The 11,329-nt window shown below is 40.9% G+C and overlaps 1 long non-coding RNA gene across 4 annotated transcripts; it reads left to right on the forward strand.

The window, feature by feature from the left end:
- Positions 1-1,614: 1,614 nt before the first annotated feature.
- LOC149523220 (uncharacterized) lies at positions 1,615-11,329 on the forward strand. 4 transcript variants are annotated; one of them, XR_016347120.1, is made up of 7 exons: positions 1,615-2,203; positions 2,535-2,555; positions 5,099-5,125; positions 5,693-6,065; positions 8,609-8,635; positions 9,203-9,223; positions 9,563-10,952. It is a non-coding gene; the product is annotated as an uncharacterized LOC149523220 (long non-coding RNA). The 4 variants fall into 4 exon arrangements; XR_016347121.1 differs by lacking the exons at positions 9,203-9,223; positions 9,563-10,952 and adding an exon at positions 10,967-11,329; XR_016347123.1 differs by lacking the exon at positions 9,203-9,223.

Genomic DNA, 11,329 nt, shown 5'->3' on the forward strand with positions numbered 1-11,329 from the left:
TGACAGCACCACGGATGACGCTCAATAGTCTTATCTAAAATGAACAGAAAAGAGTAGTGTTATCTGGGCTTTAGTTTTATTAAACGAAACTGAACGCGAATGTATTGTATGCTACTTGAATCACAATGGTCAGAGAAAGAGCAAGTATAGAAAATATGGTCACACCTGGGATGGAGATTTTAAACCGGGAATCGAGGGAGGTTGGACACGATCTCCCATTGTGAGGAAGCCCCGAAACTTAACTAGGTCAAGTTATGAAAAGAAAGTTTCTGAACTCTTAATAGCTAGATGAGGATGTAGCTTAGGAAAGGTGGATGAATTAGACAATAACTGGTGAGATTTGGGAGATTTGCATCGAGATCTTCTGGAGTGAAGGAAGGTATGATGTATTCATCCAATTTCTAATTGATCCAACTGTTCATTTCCAGAGAAAGTCAAGCAGGAGAACAGTAAGTTCTCTGAACTTTTTCAGCTCTTCAAATGAACATTCTACAATCTAGAGTGTTATTTCAGTATTTCCTTCTCTTTCCTCAATCCACAGAGTATTCACTACTCGTCTTCTTGCTTTTCAAACCCATACCAAAATCTTTGATCTTGGGTAGGTTACTATTGATTCCTGGGTATTCGATAGCAGTAGGTTTGATCTCCTCGAAACTTCTGTTTCAATGTTTAAAACAGTAACAGCATAGGACAGGGACTCTCTGCCTTACTTTCAATATGATTAATTGTTTGTTATAGAACTAAATGTATTTTAATAACTTTTCTTTTTATCTTTTTCAGAGGCAGTTCTGAGTGAGAACGGTATGTTGAAATTTTCATCTGTTTGGGTGTTTTTGGTTTTTTATTCGCAGTTATTCAAACTGAGCACAATTTCTTGCATTCCTTTTGGAAGCAAATTCATCGGTCATAGCAGAGTCTGGGCCACAGAGTAGATCTACCGTCTTCTTTGAGGGTGCGCCAGCTCTCGGTGCACCAGTGCCATTGTGCCTCTGAGCGGAGATGGTTTTTTGAACGAGGAATCAGGGGTTTGTGGCCAGAACTACCCGTTTTGAGCGAGAGCCGGAGCTTGCAGGTTTGGGGGAGGAGTGAGGTACATCTACACAATTGTTCTTTCATCTGTGTAGAAGTGGCCTGACCCCGTCAATTCAGGTACCTAAACCTGCTGGTTCTATCAGTATCTCACTCCCTCTGTTGCCTGTATCTCACTCTCTCTGTTTCCTTTATGTTGGAGCCAAGCATAATTTCCCGAGACTGTGGCCAATTTTCCTCTGAGCCTCCAGTCTCTCCATCTCGCCATGTAAATGCTGCATGGCTGATGATATTTGCAATTTTCTGCTCACTGCAAGTCAGGAATTAGGGCCCTGTGCCCTTCTCCTCCTATTTTAAGGGAGCTTAAGTTCATGTATTTGTAAATTACAAGATTCTTGGATGACTGTAGATCTGTGTGATGGGTGAGGATGTTGTGTGGGAAATGTGATGAATGTGACAACTGGGCAGGTGTGACTGGGGAGATCTGCAATGAGCTCTTCTGGAGTGAGGGAAGGTCAGATATGTTCATCCAAATTCTAACTCAACTCACGCTTTTCAGTTACAGAGCAACTCCAGGCACAAAATCGTAAGTTCTCTTAAATTTTTCAACTCTTTTTATTTCCTTGAAGAGAACATTCTTAAATACAAAGTTAAATTTCTTCATTTTCTGACATCCCTTCAATCCACAAGGGAATCACGGCCCACTACCTTACATTTCATGCTCATGACAGCACCACGGATGACGCTCAATAGTCTTATCTAAAATGAACAGAAAAGAGTAGTGTTATCTGGGCTTTAGTTTTATTAAACGAAACTGAACGCGAATGTATTGTATGCTACTTGAATCACAATGGTCAGAGAAAGAGCAAGTATAGAAAATATGGTCACACCTGGGATGGAGATTTTAAACCGGGAATCGAGGGAGGTTGGACACGATCTCCCATTGTGAGGAAGCCCCGAAACTTAACTAGGTCAAGTTATGAAAAGAAAGTTTCTGAACTCTTAATAGATAGATGAGGATGTAGCTTAGGAAAGGTGGATGAATTAGACAATAACTGGTGAGATTTGGGAGATTTGCATCGAGATCTTCTGGAGTGAAGGAAGGTATGATGTATTCATCCAATTTCTAATTGATCCAACTGTTCATTTCCAGAGAAAGTCAAGCAGGAGAACAGTAAGTTCTCTGAACTTTTTCAGCTCTTCAAATGAACATTCTACAATCTAGAGTGTTATTTCAGTATTTCCTTCTCTTTCCTCAATCCACAGAGTAGTCACTACTCGTCTTCTTGCTTTTCAAACCCATACCAAAATCTTTGATCTTGGGTAGGTTACTATTGATTCCTGGGTATTCGATAGCAGTAGGTTTGATCTCCTCGAAACTTCTGTTTCAATGTTTAAAACAGTAACAGCATAGGACAGGGACTCTCTGCCTTACTTTCAATATGATTAATTGTTTGTTATAGAACTAAATGTATTTTAATAACTTTTCTTTTTATCTTTTTCAGAGGCAGTTCTGAGTGAGAACGGTATGTTGAAATTTTCATCTGTTTGGGTGTTTTTGGTTTTTTATTCGCAGTTAGTCAAACTGAGCACAATTTCTTGCATTCCTTTTGGAAGCAAATTCATCGGTCATAGCAGAGTCTGGGCCACAGAGTAGATCTACCGTCTTCTTTGAGGGTGCGCCAGCTCTCGGTGCACCAGTGCCGTTGTGCCTCTGAGCGGAGATGGTTTTTTGAACGAGGAATCAGGGGTTTGTGGCCAGAACTACCCGTTTTGAGCGAGAGCCGGAGCTTGCAGGTTTGGGGGAGGAGTGAGGTACATCTACAAAATTGTTCTTTCATCTGTGTAGAAGTGGCCTGACCCCGTCAATTCAGGTACCTAAACCTGCTGGTTCTATCAGTATCTCACTCCCTCTGTTGCCTGTATCTCACTCTCTCTGTTTCCTTTATGTTGGAGCCAAGCATAATTTCCCGAGACTGTGGCCAATTTTCCTCTGAGCCTCCAGTCTCTCCATCTCGCCATGTAAATGCTGCATGGCTGATGATATTTGCAATTTTCTGCTCACTGCAAGTCAGGAATTAGGGCCCTGTGCCCTTCTCCTCCTATTTTAAGGGAGCTTAAGTTCATGTATTTGTAAATTACAAGATTCTTGGATGAGTGTAGATCTGTGTGATGGGTGAGGATGTTGTGTGGGAAATGTGATGAATGTGACAACTGGGCAGGTATGACTGGGGAGATCTGCAATGAGCTCTTCTGGAGTGAGGGAAGGTCAGATGTGTTCATCCAAATTCTAACTCAACTCACGCTTTTCATTTGCATAGCACAAAATCGTAAGTTCTCTTAAACTTCTCAACTCTTTTTATTTCCTAGAAGAGAACATTCTGAAATAAATGGTTAAATTTCTTCATTGTTTGACATCCCTTCCATCCACAAGGGAATCACGGCCCACTACTTTACATTTCACGCTCGTGACAGCAGCACGGATGACGCACAATTGTCTTATCTAAAATGAACAGACAAGAGTAGTGTTATCTGGGCTTTAGTTTTTTTAAAGTATACATTTAACAAAACTGAACGCGAATGTATTGTATGCTACTTGAATCAAAATGGTCAGAGAAAGAGCAAGTATAGAAAATAAGGTCACACCTGGGATGGAGATTTTAAACCGGGAATCGAGGGAGGTTGGACACGATCTCCCATTGTGAGGAAGCCCCGAAACTTAACTAGGTCAAGTTATGAAAAGAAAGTTTCTGAACTCTTAATAGCTAGATGAGGATGTATCTTAGGAAAGGTGGATGAATTAGACAATAACTGGTGAGATTTGGGAGATTTGCATCGAGATCTTCTGGAGTGAAGGAAGGTAAGATGTATTCATCCAATTTCTAATTGATCCAACTGTTCATTTCCAGAGAAAGTCAAGCAGGAGAACAGTAAGTTCTCTGAACTTTTTCAGCTCTTCAAATGAACATTCTACAATCTAGAGTGTTATTTCTGTATTTCCTTCTCTTTCCTCAATCCACAGAGTATTCACTACTCGTCTTCTTGCTTTTCAAACCCATACCAAAATCTTTGATCTTGGGTAGGTTACTATTGATTCCTGGGTATTCGATAGCAGTAGGTTTGTTCTCCTCGAAACTTCTGTTTCAATGTTTAAAACAGTAACAGCATAGGACAGGGACTCTCTGCCTTACTTTCAATATGATTAATTGTTTGTTATAGAACTAAATGTATTTTAATAACTTTTCTTTTTATCTTTTTCAGAGGCAGTTCTGAGTGAGAATGGTATGTTGAAATTTTCATCTGTTTGGGTGTTTTTGGTTTTTTATTCGCAGTTAGTCAAACTGAGCACAATTTCTTGCATTCCTTTTGGAAGCAAATTCATCGGTCATAGCAGAGTCTGGGCCACAGAGTAGATCTACCGTCTTCTTTGAGGGTGCGCCAGCTCTCGGTGCACCAGTGCCGTTGTGCCTCTGAGCGGAGATGGTTTTTTGAACGAGGAATCAGGGGTTTGTGGCCAGAACTACCCGTTTTGAGCGAGAGCCGGAGCTTGCAAGTTTGGGGGAGGAGTGAGGTACATCTACAAAATTGTTCTTTCATCTGTGTAGAAGTGGCCTGACCCCGTCAATTCAGGTACCTAAACCTGCTGGTTCTATCAGTATCTCACTCCCTCTGTTGCCTGTATCTCACTCTCTCTGTTTCCTTTATGTTGGAGCCAAGCATAATTTCCCGAGACTGTGGCCAATTTTCCTCTGAGCCTCCAGTCTCTCCATCTCGCCATGTAAATGCTGCATAGCTGATGACATTTGCAATTTTCTGCTCACTGGAAGTCAGGAATTAGGGGCCTGTGCCCTGCTCCTCCTATTTTAAGGGAGCTTAAGTTCACGTATTTGTGAATTACAAGAGTCCGGGATGACTGCAGATGTGTGTGACGGGTTATGATGTTGTGTAGGAAATGTGATGAATGTGACAACTGGGCAGGTGTGACTGGGGAGATCTGCGATGAGCTCTTCTGGAGTGAGGGAAGGTCAGATATGTTCATCCAAATTCTAACTCAACTCACGCTTTTCAGTTGCAGAGCAACTCCAGGCACAAAATCGTAAGTTCTCTTAAATTTCTCAACTCTTTTTATTTCCTTGAAGAGAACATTCTTAAATACAAAGTTAAATTTCTTCATTTTCTGACATCCCTTCAATCCACAAGGGAATCACGGCCCACTACCTTACATTTCATGCTCATGACAGCACCACGGATGACGCTCAATAGTCTTATCTAAAATGAACAGAAAAGAGTAGTGTTATCTGGGCTTTAGTTTTATTAAACGAAACTGAACGTGAATGTATTGTATGCTACTTGAATCACAATTGTTAGAGAAAGAGCAAGTGCAGAAAATATGGTCACGCCTGGGATGGAGATTTTAAACCGGGAATCGAGGGAGGTTGGACATGATCTCCCATTGTGAGGGAGCCCCCAAACTTAACTAGGTCGAGTTATGAAAAGTAAGTTTCTGAACTCTTAATAGCCAGATGAGGATGTAGTTTAGGAAAGGTGGATGAATTAGACAATAACTGGTGAGACTTGGGAGATTTGCATCGAGATCTTCTGGAGTGAAGGAAGGTAAGATGTATTCATCCAATTTCTAATTGATCCAACTGTTCATTTCCAGAGAAAGTCCAGCAGGAGAACGGTAAGTTCTCTTCCATTTTTCAGCTCTTCAAATGAACATTCTACAATCTAGAGTGTTATTTCTGTATTTCCTTCTCTTTCCTCAATCCACAGAGTATTCACTACTCGTCTTCTTGCTTTTCAAACCCATACCAAAATCTTTGATCTTGGGTAGGTTACTATTGATTCCTGGGTATTCGATAGCAGTAGGTTTGATCTCCTCGAAACTTCTGTTTCAATGTTTAAAACAGTAACAGCATAGGACAGGGACTCTCTGCCTTACTTTCAATATGATTAATTGTTTGTTATAGAACTAAATGTATTTTAATAACTTTTCTTTTTATCTTTTTCAGAGGCAGTTCTGAGTGAGAACGGTATGTTGAAATTTTCATCTGTTTGGGTGTTTTTGGTTTTTTATTCGCAGTTAGTCAAACTGAGCACAATTTCTTGCATTCCTTTTGGAAGCAAATTCATCGGTCATAGCAGAGTCTGGGCCACAGAGTAGATCTACCGTCTTCTTTGAGGGTGCGCCAGCTCTCGGTGCACCAGTGCCGTTGTGCCTCTGAGCGGAGATGGTTTTTTGAACGAGGAATCAGGGGTTTGTGGCCAGTACTACCCGTTTTGAGCGAGAGCCGGAGCTTGCAGGTTTGGGGGAGGAGTGAGGTACATCTACACAATTGTTCTTTCATCTGTGTAGAAGTGGCCTGACCCCGTCAATTCAGGTACCTAAACCTGCTGGTTCTATCAGTATCTCACTCCCTCTGTTGCCTGTATCTCACTCTCTCTGTTTCCTTTATGTTGGAGCCAAGCATAATTTCCCGAGACTGTGGCCAATTTTCCTCTGAGCCTCCAGTCTCTCCATCTCGCCATGTAAATGCTGCATGGCTGATGATATTTGCAATTTTCTTCTCACTGCAAGTCAGGAATTAGGGCCCTGTGCCCTTCTCCTCCTATTTTAAGGGAGCTTAAGTTCATGTATTTGTAAATTACAAGATTCTTGGATGACTGAAGATCTGTGTGATGGGTGAGGATGTTGTGTGGGAAATGTGATGAATGTGACAACTGGGCAGGTATGACTGGGGAGATCTGCAATGAGCTCTTCTGGAGTGAGGGAAGGTCAGATGTGTTCATCCAAATTCTAACTCAACTCACGCTTTTCATTTGCATAGCACAAAATCGTAAGTTCTCTTAAACTTCTCAACTCTTTTTATTTCCTAGAAGAGAACATTCTGAAATAAATGGTTAAATTTCTTCATTGTTTGACATCCCTTCAATCCACAAGGGAATCACGGCCCACTACTTTACATTTCACGCTCGTGACAGCACCACGGATGACGCACAATTGTCTTATCTAAAATGAACAGACAAGAGTAGTGTTATCTGGGCTTTAGTTTTTTTAAAGTATACATTTAACAAAACTGAACGCGAATGTATTGTATGCTACTTGAATCAAAATGGTCAGAGAAAGAGCAAGTATAGAAAATAAGGTCACACCTGGGATGGAGATTTTAAACCGGGAATCGAGGGAGGTTGGACACGATCTCCCATTGTGAGGAAGCCCCGAAACTTAACTAGGTCAAGTTATGAAAAGAAAGTTTCTGAACTCTTAATAGCTAGATGAGGATGTAGCTTAGGAAAGGTGGATGAATTAGACAATAACTGGTGAGATTTGGGAGATTTGCATCGAGATCTTCTGGAGTGAAGGAAGGTAAGATGTATTCATCCAATTTCTAATTGATCCAACTGTTCATTTCCAGAGAAAGTCAAGCAGGAGAACAGTAAGTTCTCTGAACTTTTTCAGCTCTTCAAATGAACATTCTACAATCTAGAGTGTTATTTCTGTATTTCCTTCTCTTTCCTCAATCCACAGAGTATTCACTACTCGTCTTCTTGCTTTTCAAACCCATACCAAAATCTTTGATCTTGGGTAGGTTACTATTGATTCCTGGGTATTCGATAGCAGTAGGTTTGATCTCCTCGAAACTTCTGTTTCAATGTTTAAAACAGTAACAGCATAGGACAGGGACTCTCTGCCTTACTTTCAATATGATTAATTGTTTGTTATAGAACTAAATGTATTTTAATAACTTTTCTTTTTATCTTTTTCAGAGGCAGTTCTGAGTGAGAATGGTATGTTGAAATTTTCATCTGTTTGGGTGTTTTTGGTTTTTTATTCGCAGTTAGTCAAACTGAGCACAATTTCTTGCATTCCTTTTGGAAGCAAATTCATCGGTCATAGCAGAGTCTGGGCCACAGAGTAGATCTACCGTCTTCTTTGAGGGTGCGCCAGCTCTCGGTGCACCAGTGCCGTTGTGCCTCTGAGCGGAGATGGTTTTTTGAACGAGGAATCAGGGGTTTGTGGCCAGAACTACCCGTTTTGAGCGAGAGCCGGAGCTTGCAGGTTTGGGGGAGGAGTGAGGTACATCTACAAAATTGTTCTTTCATCTGTGTAGAAGTGGCCTGACCCCGTCAATTCAGGTACCTAAACCTGCTGGTTCTATCAGTATCTCACTCCCTCTGTTGCCTGTATCTCACTCTCTCTGTTTCCTTTATGTTGGAGCCAAGCATAATTTCCCGAGACTGTGGCCAATTTTCCTCTGAGCCTCCAGTCTCTCCATCTCGCCATGTAAATGCTGCATAGCTGATGACATTTGCAATTTTCTGCTCACTGGAAGTCAGGAATTAGGGGCCTGTGCCCTGCTCCTCCTATTTTAAGGGAGCTTAAGTTCACGTATTTGTGAATTACAAGAGTCCGGGATGACTGCAGATGTGTGTGACGGGTTATGATGTTGTGTAGGAAATGTGATGAATGTGACAACTGGGCAGGTGTGACTGGGGAGATCTGCGATGAGCTCTTCTGGAGTGAGGGAAGGTCAGATATGTTCATCCAAATTCTAACTCAACTCACGCTTTTCAGTTGCAGAGCAACTCCAGGCACAAAATCGTAAGTTCTCTTAAATTTCTCAACTCTTTTTATTTCCTTGAAGAGAACATTCTTAAATACAAAGTTAAATTTCTTCATTTTCTGACATCCCTTCAATCCACAAGGGAATCACGGCCCACTACCTTACATTTCATGCTCATGACAGCACCACGGATGACGCTCAATAGTCTTATCTAAAATGAACAGAAAAGAGTAGTGTTATCTGGGCTTTAGTTTTATTAAACGAAACTGAACGTGAATGTATTGTATGCTACTTGAATCACAATTGTTAGAGAAAGAGCAAGTGCAGAAAATATGGTCACGCCTGGGATGGAGATTTTAAACCGGGAATCGAGGGAGGTTGGACATGATCTCCCATTGTGAGGGAGCCCCCAAACTTAACTAGGTCGAGTTATGAAAAGTAAGTTTCTGAACTCTTAATAGCCAGATGAGGATGTAGTTTAGGAAAGGTGGATGAATTAGACAATAACTGGTGAGACTTGGGAGATTTGCATCGAGATCTTCTGGAGTGAAGGAAGGTAAGATGTATTCATCCAATTTCTAATTGATCCAACTGTTCATTTCCAGAGAAAGTCCAGCAGGAGAACGGTAAGTTCTCTTCCATTTTTCAGCTCTTCAAATGAACATTCTACAATCTAGAGTGTTATTTCTGTATTTCCTTCTCTTTCCTCAATCCACAGAGTATTCACTACTCGTCTTCTTGCTTTTCAAACCCATACCAAAATCTTTGATCTTGGGTAGGTTTCTATTGATTCCTGGGTATTCAATAGCAGTAGGTTTCTTCTCCTTATTGCCTCAAAACTTCTGTTTCAATGTTTAAAAAAATAACAACGTAGGACAGGGACTCTCTGCCTTATTTTCAATATAATTAATTGTTTGTTATAGAACTAAATGTATTTTAATAACTTTGCCTTTTATCTTTTTCAGAGGCACTTCTGAGTGAGAACGGTATGTTGAAATTTTCATCTGTTTGGGTGTTTTTGGTTTTTTATTCGTAGTTAGTCAAACTGAGCACAATTAATTACATTCCTCTTGAAAGCAAATTCATCGGTCATAGCAGAGTCTGGGCCACAGAGTAGATCTACCGTCTTCTTTGAGGGTGCGCTAGCTCTCGGTGCACCAGTGCCGTTGTGCCTCTGAGCGGAGATGGTTTTTTGAACGAGGAATCAGGGGTTTGTGGCCAGAACTACCCGTTTTGAGCGAGAGCCGGAGCTTGCAGGTTTGGGGGAGGAGTGAGGTACATCTACACAATTGTTCTTTCATCTGTGTAGAAGTGGCCTGACCCCGTCAATTCAGGTACCTAAACCTGCTGGTTCTATCAGTATCTCGCTCCCTCTGTTGCCTGTATCTCACTCTCTCTGTTGCCTTTATGTTGGAGCCAAGCATAATTTCCCGAGACTGTGGCCAATTTTCCTCTGAGCCTCCAGTCTCTCCATCTCGCCATGTAAATGCTGCATGGCTGATGATATTTGCAATTTTCTGCTCACTGCAAGTCAGGAATTAGGGCCCTGTGCCCTTCTCCTCCTATTTTAAGGGAGCTTAAGTTCATGTATTTGTAAATTACAAGATTCTTGGATGACTGAAGATCTGTGTGATGGGTGAGGATGTTGTGTGGGAAATGTGATGAATGTGACAACTGGGCAGGTATGACTGGGGAGATCTGCAATGAGCTCTTCTGGAGTGAGGGAAGGTCAGATGTGTTCATCCAAATTCTAACTCAACTCACGCTTTTCATTTGCATAGCACAAAATCGTAAGTTCTCTTAAACTTCTCAACTCTTTTTATTTCCTAGAAGAGAACATTCTTAAATAAATGGTTAAATTTCTTCATTGTTTGACATCCCTTCAATCCACAAGGGAATCACGGCCCACTACTTTACATTTCACGCTCGTGACAGCACCACGGATGACGCACAATTGTCTTATCTAAAATGAACAGACAAGAGTAGTGTTATCTGGGCTTTAGTTTTTTTAAAGTATACATTTAACAAAACTGAACGCGAATGTATTGTATGCTACTTGAATCAAAATGGTCAGAGAAAGAGCAAGTATAGAAAATAAGGTCACACCTGGGATGGAGATTTTAAACCGGGAATCGAGGGAGGTTGGACACGATCTCCCATTGTGAGGAAGCCCCGAAACTTAACTAGGTCAAGTTATGAAAAGAAAGTTTCTGAACTCTTAATAGCTAGATGAGGATGTAGCTTAGGAAAGGTGGATGAATTAGACAATAACTGGTGAGATTTGGGAGATTTGCATCGAGATCTTCTGGAGTGAAGGAAGGTATGATGTATTCATCCAATTTCTAATTGATCCAACTGTTCATTTCCAGAGAAAGTCAAGCAGGAGAACAGTAAGTTCTCTGAACTTTTTCAGCTCTTCAAATGAACATTCTACAATCTAGAGTGTTATTTCTGTATTTCCTTCTCTTTCCTCAATCCACAGAGTATTCACTACTCGTCTTCTTGCTTTTCAAACCCATACCAAAATCTTTGATCTTGGGTAGGTTACTATTGATTCCTGGGTATTCGATAGCAGTAGGTTTGATCTCCTCGAAACTTCTGTTTCAATGTTTAAAACAGTAACAGCATAGGACAGGGACTCTCTGCCTTACTTTCAATATGATTAATTGTTTGTTATAGAACTAAATGTATTTTAATAACTTTTCTTTTTATCTTTTTCAGAGGCAGTTCTG

This window comes from Pelodiscus sinensis, chromosome 18 (genome assembly GCF_052426305.1).
Source record: "Pelodiscus sinensis isolate ZL-2025 chromosome 18, ASM5242630v1, whole genome shotgun sequence".
In the NCBI taxonomy this organism is placed as follows: domain Eukaryota; kingdom Metazoa; phylum Chordata; order Testudines; family Trionychidae; genus Pelodiscus; species Pelodiscus sinensis.